The sequence below is a fragment of the Medicago sativa genome, chromosome 7 (assembly GCF_051527215.1).
Source record: "Medicago sativa cultivar Bolivia chromosome 7, Bolivia_mono, whole genome shotgun sequence".
In the NCBI taxonomy this organism is placed as follows: Eukaryota; Viridiplantae; Streptophyta; class Magnoliopsida; order Fabales; family Fabaceae; genus Medicago; species Medicago sativa.
This window is the reverse complement of record NC_140755.1, coordinates 17,650,820-17,659,147: the sequence shown is the minus strand read 5'-3', so window position 1 is coordinate 17,659,147 and position 8,328 is coordinate 17,650,820. Positions and strand designations below refer to the sequence as shown.

At 36.2% G+C, this 8,328-nt stretch overlaps 1 pseudogene across 1 annotated transcript; it reads left to right on the top strand.

Annotated features, from left to right (window-relative positions):
* Positions 1–8,050, top strand: LOC146904712 (putative disease resistance protein At4g27220; annotated as a pseudogene). The gene is made up of 3 exons (XR_015018662.1): positions 1–304; positions 663–1,938; positions 6,555–8,050. The product of XR_015018662.1 is annotated as a putative disease resistance protein At4g27220 (transcript).
* Positions 8,051–8,328: the final 278 nt, after the last annotated feature.

Below are 8,328 nucleotides of genomic sequence, written 5' to 3'. Positions count from 1 at the left end.
GTTTTGATCATGGGTGGGGAGAAACACAACCACTGCTGGATTCATGTTACAAAAGTAGAAAATGGTAGTGAATGGATATGCAAGCATTGTAATCTTAAGTTCAGTGAAGGTGCTTCGAGAATTGAAGCAGACCTGGGGCTGGGTGGCATTGAAGCGCACCGGAGTAGCAAAGTAGGAGAAGACATTAGGCGATGCTCCAATCATCCTGTGGCTAGTAATGAAGGAGTTCACAACAATATGGCATCCACTTCAAATAATCCACCAGAAGCTGTGAATAGATCAATTCATTCAATACAGGTTCAAGGTAAATGAAAAGCAGTTTTTACCAGTACTCCTTTCCAGATTAGATGTGTTAATTGATTATAATTTATCTCTTGTTACTTGTTTTACTAAATTGTCACAATTTAATTATTCAAATAATCAACTTTGAGATGATAAAATTATCGAAAAAGGAAAACAGTTTTCTTTACACATACAATATAAACGATTATGTTTTAAAGTTATACAGGTTAGGTATAAGACTACCACTAGGTGTTTTTTATTGTCTTAACTCTTAACCCTTTGATTCTTGGGTAAAAGGGTCCTGGTAATCTAGAGTACCAAATTTACGTTGTATTGTTTCAATTGTTAAATAATTTAACATCACAAAAACAATGGAACAGGTGTGAACAGGAGCGGTTGTAATAGAAGTGTTTTTGGAAATGAGGTTAATCACTTAAAACAATTGGTTTTTGATCTAGAATGTGAGGAAAATGATATTACAAAACAACTTCAACGGTTAGAGTCTCACGGAAAAAAGCGCAAGAAAGAAGTTGATATATGGCTAGAAGAGTTACTAGATATTAAAGAAAGAGTGGATGATATGAATAACTTGAATGATTCTCGTGACATATATGAATTGTTCAAAGATATGAAACGACACAACGAAGAAAAACCTCTCACTTTGTCGACAGAATTTGTTGGGAGAGCATTAGACTTTAATATCAGGAAAGTGCTTAAACTTTTAGAGGATGACCGAGTTTTTGTTATTGGTATATATGGAATGGGAGGAGTGGGAAAAACTTTACTTGCAACTCTCGTGGAGAATGAAGTAAAAAGGAAAGCACCTTTCATAGATGTGTTTTGGGTTACTGTTTCCCCCAATTTCAAAATCTCAAAATTGCAACACGATATCGCAAAAAGAATTGGCGTGAAGCTTGATGAAGACAATGAGAAAATTAGAGCAGATAACTTGTCATCGGCACTGCAGGAAAAGCGAAAATCTGTTCTTATTTTGGATGATGTTTGGAAATACATTGATTTGGAAAAGGTGGGAATTCATACAAAAGTGAATGGTATTAAAGTGATTCTGACAACTCGTTGGAAATTTGTGTCAACGGATGTATTGTATGCCAAATCATATGATAAATATGAAACCTCTTGATGGCGTCGATGAAGATTGGGAGTTATTTAAGGTCAAACTTGGACACAATGGAACTCCTGCTACACTCTCGCCTGAAATAGAAAATATTGCAAGACATATTGTATCCCGATGTGAGGGTTTACCACTTGGAATCAGTGTGATCGCAAGAACCATGAAAGGGATTGATGACCTTCATCAATGGAAACATTCATTGAATAAACTTAACAAATTTGAAATGGGACAAGAGGTAGTTGAAGAAGTCTTCGAGGTATTAAGACGTAGTTATGATAATTTGATAGAAAAAGACTTGCAAAACTGTTTTTTGTATTGTGCACTATTATCTAATGATGATGAGTTTGACAAAGATGAGTTGATCATGAAGCTTGTTGACAATAAACTGATAAATGGGAATAAGTGTTTGGAAGAAATATTTGATGAAGGGAATACCATTTTTGATAAGCTCAAAGCCCACAGTTTGATGAGTAGTTCACATTATTCATCTGTATACAATTATCGCTTGGTGATAGACATGGCATGTGTTGTTATTTTGTAAAGTTGCAGAGGAAAAGATTAAAGGTAGTTGCTAGAACAAGTGGAAGAAGAGTACAATTTTTATTCAATTCAAACGTACAAATAGAAAAGTACAGAATAGAAAAATAACTGCCCACTGATATCATGTTCCTATAAGTTAGGCCACGATGGAATACTAGAAAAAAAACTGATTGCTGAAAAACAGGAGGAAAAGAAACTGAACTAGAAACTAGGAAACATATTTAAAATATTCAAAACAAAATTAAAATAAACTCTGCAGACGTGGCAGCAGTTCTAAACACAATAGCTAACACTCCTCCTTGCTTTAGATACTGCAGACACCAAGTTTAGTTCTCAGGTCTTCAAACTTGCTAGCTGGTAAAGGTTTAGTAAAAATGTCTGCTATCTGCTCTTCAGTTTTGCAGTAAACAAGAGCTACAACATTATCCTTCTGCACCTCCCTCACAAAAAACAGCTTGATGTTGAAATGTTTAGTTTTTCCATGAAAAACTGGATTATGGGAAATAGCTATTGCAGCTTGATTATCAACAAAGATCTTAGTGTCTTCTTTCTGCTCAAGATGAAGATCACTCAATATCTTCCTCAACCATAGAGCTTGATTTACAGCAGAAGTAGCAGCAACAAATTCCGCTTCAGCAGTTGATTGAGCCACTGTTTCTTGTTTTTTCGAACTCCATGAAAAAACTCCCGATCCAAAGCAAAAACAATACCCTGAGGTACTTTTCATATCATCAATGGATCCTGCCCAGTCACTGTCAGAGAACCCCAAACAGCTTAAATTCCTTGCTTTTCTTGAACTTGATGCCAAAGTTGATTGTGCCTTTGATGTATCTAACCACCCTCTTAGCAGCCTTCAAGTGAATTTCACTTGCACAGTGCATGAACCGAGATAAGATACTCACAGCATTCAAGATGTCTGGTCTTGTTGTTGTAAGATACATAAGGCACCCAATCAAACCTCTAAAGTATGCCTCGTCCACTTTTTCAGTTTCATCTTCTTTACTCAACTTCTCCTTTTGATTCATAGGAGTGCTTACTGACTTGCAATCCTCCATATGAAATTTTTTCAGAATTTCCCTTGCATATTTCTTTTGACAAATGAAAACTTCATCTTGACTTTGCTTAATCTCCATTCCGAGAAAAAAAGTCATCAGCCCAAGATCTGTCATCTCAAATACTTTTGTCATTTCCATCTTGAATTCATCAATCAAGGTTGCATTATTTCCAATGACAAAAAGATCATCAACATAAAGAGATATAACAAGAATATCAACCTCACATTGCTTAATGTAAAGAGTAGATTCTGATAAACTTTTAACAAAGCCCAAACTCAACAGATGGTTATCTACTCTGCTGTACCAGGCTCTTGGAGCTTGCTTCAGTCCATAGAGAGCTTTCTTGAGGAGATAAACCTTGTCTTCTTCTCCTTTCTTTACAAAGCCTTCGGGTTGTTCAACATAGATTTCTTCTTGCAAGAAACCATTTAGAAATGCTGATTTAACATCTAATTGGTACACTTTCCAACCCATTTGTACTGCAACAGCAAGCAACAACCTGATAGTATCTAGCCTGGCAACTGGTGCAAATGTGTCTGAGTAGTCTACTCCAAAAATCTGAGCATAGCCTTTAACCACCAGCCTCGCCTTGTGCTTGTTGATGGAGCCATCAGCATTTAGCTTGGTTCGAAACACCCACTTAACACCAATGATTTTTCTGTCTTGAGGTCTATCAACAAGTTGCCATGTATTATTTTTCTCTATCATGTGCAGCTCCTCCTTCATTGCAACCATCCATTTTTGATCAAGTTTTGCTTCATTAAAATTAGTAGGCTCACAAACAGCAATGTTGCATCTTTGATAGACATCAGAAAGTAATCTAGTTCCTCTGATTGGAATGTCATCCACCATCTCATTTTTCCAATCTTCTTCACTAGTCTGCCTCTCAACATTTATAATCTGATTTGAAGCTTGATTTGACACTTTTAAATTATTCCAGACCCATTCTTCATTTTCCACAAAGTGCACGTCTCTGCTTATGACAATATTTCCCGTTTCTGGTTGATAAACTTTGTAAGCTTTGGATATTGTGCTATAACCGATGAAAATGCCTTGTACTGCCTTCTTGTCAAGCTTATCACGCTTAACTTGAGGAACATAAGTGAAGCACAAACAACCAAATACTTTAAGAAAGTTTAAAGAAGGTTTGTATCCATACCAAGCTTCAAATGGTGTCTGATTCTTCACTGCTGTTGTAGGAAGCCTGTTTTGAAGAAAAACTGATGTATTTGCCGCTTCAGCCCAGAACTTTTTTGGTAAGTTCTTCTCATGCAACATGCATCTTGTCATCTCCATTATGTATCTATTTCTTCTTTCACTAACTCCATTTTGTTGTGGAGTGTAGGGAGCGGTAAGTTGGTGTTTTATACCTGCTTCTTCGCAAAATGAATTAAATTCTCCAGATGTATATTCTTTTCCATTATCAGACCTTAGAACTTGAATGTTGCAGCCACTTTCGTTTTCCACCAATTGCTTGAACTTCAAAAACACTCCAGCAACTTCTGACTTGAATTTTAGGAAATAAATCCAGCAAAATCTTGTAAAATCATCAATGAAGACAATATAGTAAAGGCTACCATTGAGAGACGGTGTTCTTTGTGGTCCACATAAATCAGTATGAATTAACAGAAGCTTTCGTGTTGCTCTCCAAGCTGATTTTGGAAATGATTTTCTGTGTTACTTTCCATATTGACATGCTTGGCAGTGAGGTAGAGTATCTTCTAACATAGGTAAATCCCTCACTAATTTCTTTGTTTGAAGCAGCAGTAATCCTTGATGGTGATAATGACCAAGCCTCTTGTGCCATATCTCTGTGACACTTTCTTTGACAGTAAATGCAGTTTGCTTCTCCTCTAATGGATTAAGTGTGAAGCTCTTTCCCCTCATCTTGACCTTGAACATCTCTTGGCCAGAAGCATCTTTTATCAGGCAGTGTCTGTTTTCAAAGTGTACCTTGAAACCTTTCTCTATCAATTGACCAACACTTAACAAATTTTGGTCAATTTCTGGAACATAGAGAACATCAGAGATAAGTTTTGTACCCGAACAACTTACAATTGCAATGGTGCCTTTTCCCTTTACAGCTATATTTTGTCCATTGCCAATTCTGACTTTTGAGGTCTCTGAACTCCTTAATTCCTTGAAAAGCTCCTTGTCATATGTCATATGATTAGTGCAGCCACTATCAATTAACCAACTGTCACTTGAATCACTGCCTGAAAAGCAAGTAGCAACAAATAATCGTTCCTCCTCATCCTCCTCCTCTTGATCAGCAACTTGAGCATCTGCTTATTGCTCCTTAAATTCAGTTCTGTAAATTATAGCTTCATGACCAATTTGGTTACACTTGCTGCATTTTGCATCAGGTCGCCTCCAACATCTAAAAGGAGGATGACCCATTTTGTTACAGCGTTGGCATGGAGGATAATTACCCTTTGAACTTACGATCTTGTTCTTATTGTTGCTTGTTGTAGCATCACCGCTTGCACTAAAATTCTTCTTGCTCTTTTTCTTCCACATTTTCTCTCTGTCTTGATACTTGACTGAAAGTGCTCCTTCAACAACTCCTTCTTGCCTCATAGCCCTCCGTTGCTCTTGTGCTTTCAGGGCATGAATGACTTCAGCCAAAGTGATCTTACAAAGATCCTTTGTATTCTCCAAAGAGGCTAGAGATGCCTCATACCTTTCAGGCACCGTAACCAAGATTTTTTCTACAATTCTGGAATCAGCAAATCCAGTGCCGAGTAGTCTAACCTTGTTTGCAATAGAAAGCAATTTGTCAGAGTATTCTTTTATTGTCTCTGACTCCTTCATTTTCTGCAACTCAAATTCTCTCATCAGATTCAGCACTTGCATGCTTCGAATTCTCTCATCCCCTGCATATTCTTCCTTCAAATAGTCCCAGATTGCTTTTGGTGTTTTGAGGGTCATGATTCTAGTGAAAACTGTTTCTGAAACACCAGCAAAAAGACATGATTTTGCCTTTGCCTTCTTTGTTTTTTTCTCCTTGTGATACTTCAACTGAGCCATAGTTGGATTATCTGGCAACGGAGGAACTTCATAATCTGCTTCTATGGCTTCCCAAACGTCCAAAGCTTCTAGGTATGCCTCCATTCTGACAGCCCAAATGTCATAGTTGTTCCCATCAAAGAGAGGAGGAGCAACTTTTGAAAAACTTGACTCATCATCCATTTCAATTTCACAGGTCCCTCAAGAAGAGAGCTCTAGATACCAATTTGTTGTTATTTTGTAAAGTTGCAGAGGAAAAGATTAAAGGTAGTTGCTAGAACAAGTGGAAGAAGAGTACAATTTTTATTCAATTCAAACGTACAAATAGAAAAGTACAGAATAGAAAAATAATTGCCCACTGATATCATGTTCCTATAAGTTAGGCCATGATGGAATACTAGAAAAAAAACTGATTGCTGAAAAACAGGAGGAAAAGAAACTGAACTAGAAACTAGGAAACATATTTAAAATATTCAAAACAAAATTAAAATAAACTCTGCAGACGTGGCAGCAGTTCTAAACACAATTGCTAACAGCATGTTATATCATGAAAGAGAGTAAGAGGAATGCTATGGTGAAATTTAAGAACGAATTGACCAAGAGACCGCACACATAAATGGGAAGCTGATTTAGAGTTGGTTCATCTGTGGGGTTGTGATATAGAAGAAATTCCAGAGTGCATTTCACCTTATTGTTTGAGGTTGTCCACCTTGATTATAAATCAATTGTCTGTTAGTCATTTTCCAGAGATCTTTTTCGAATGTATGGATAATCTAACAATACTCGATCTATCCAATAATAAAAAACTAGAATCTTTGCCAAACTCTATCACTAAGTTGAGATCTCTTGTTTCTTTAGTACTAACAGGATGTCATTCACTTAAACATGTTCCCCCATTGGGACAACTATGGTCATTGTCAAGATTGGTCATTTCAGACTCTTCCATTAAAGAAGCACCACAAGGCTTGGATAAACTAAATTTGAAATGGCTTGATCTATCCCACAATAAGAGCTTGAATTTGGAATTAGGATCTTTGTATTTGAACGAAATGCAATACCTGGATCTTCAAGATACTCGTGCAATGATTACGGTAGAAGATATTCAAAGGATGAATATGTTGGAATGTTTAGGAGTTGCGTTTGACTGCAAACATTACAACCAATACATGCAGAAAAATCTTGACATGAGTTTTGACCTCAAAACATATCATTTCAGATTAGGAAATGTGTATGGTGAATCAAAAAGTGTTTGGTGGAATTATATTAATTTGAAAAGATTTGATCTCAGTGATCCTGAAACTAAGACTATACTATTTAGAGATTGTGATCATTTCTCCCACATACTGCCTAAAGACCTTACATATCTCTGTATAGAGAAAAATAGTAATTGGGTTTGCTTATGTGATGCTCTGTCATACAACACTTCTTCTTCTTTGAGGAAAATTGGAACATATGATTGCCAACGACTTGAGAGCTTGTTTTGTTTATCCGGTTCTTGTTCCTTTTGCACCAAGATTCACAACCTTGAAGATTTGGAATTTAGAAGTTTGGAAAGTTTAATTGTCGTCTGTAAAGATTTTGTTGATGTTAGACAATCTTTAACAAGTGGTATATTCTCTTATCTAAAAACGTTTCATATTTGTGATTGCCATTTGATAGAGAAATTGCTTACACCAAAGGTTAGTTCAACAACTTCAAAATCTAGAGACGATATCCGTAAAGTATTGTAATTCAATGAAAGAGATATTTGCAATGAGCAACAATGATGATAATGATGACAGTTCCAGCATTACACTTCCCAAGTTGACTACATTGGAGTTGTACAATTTACCGCAATTGAAGATTGTGTGCAAAGGCAGTATACGCTGTGGATCTTCACCACTAAAATTGGATATCTCAAAGTGTCCAAGTTTAGAAAGGTACCCTACAATTGAAAATGAAGATGTTGACATTCCTTGTTTCTGATCTTATTCCTTGTATAACATAATATTATGTTACATTTTATATAAATGTCGACCAATGTTTCAATTAACGAATATGTCAGATGTCGAAGGTACGAGCTGTATTCCTTTTCGAGCAAGAATGTATTCATCAATGATAGGATGAAGTTAGGCTGGGATTTTGTAACTTGTTTGAACAAAATAATGAGAAAAAGTGAATGTGAGTGGGTTTTTTCCCCTTTGTCATGCACACGCAGGAAGTAACCACATTCACTTAAAGTTTCACCTTAAAATAGCATACATGAATATTGAACTTTGAAAGCCATATATTCTAGTTTTGCTTCATTCCTATATTAATTTTTCTCTAAAT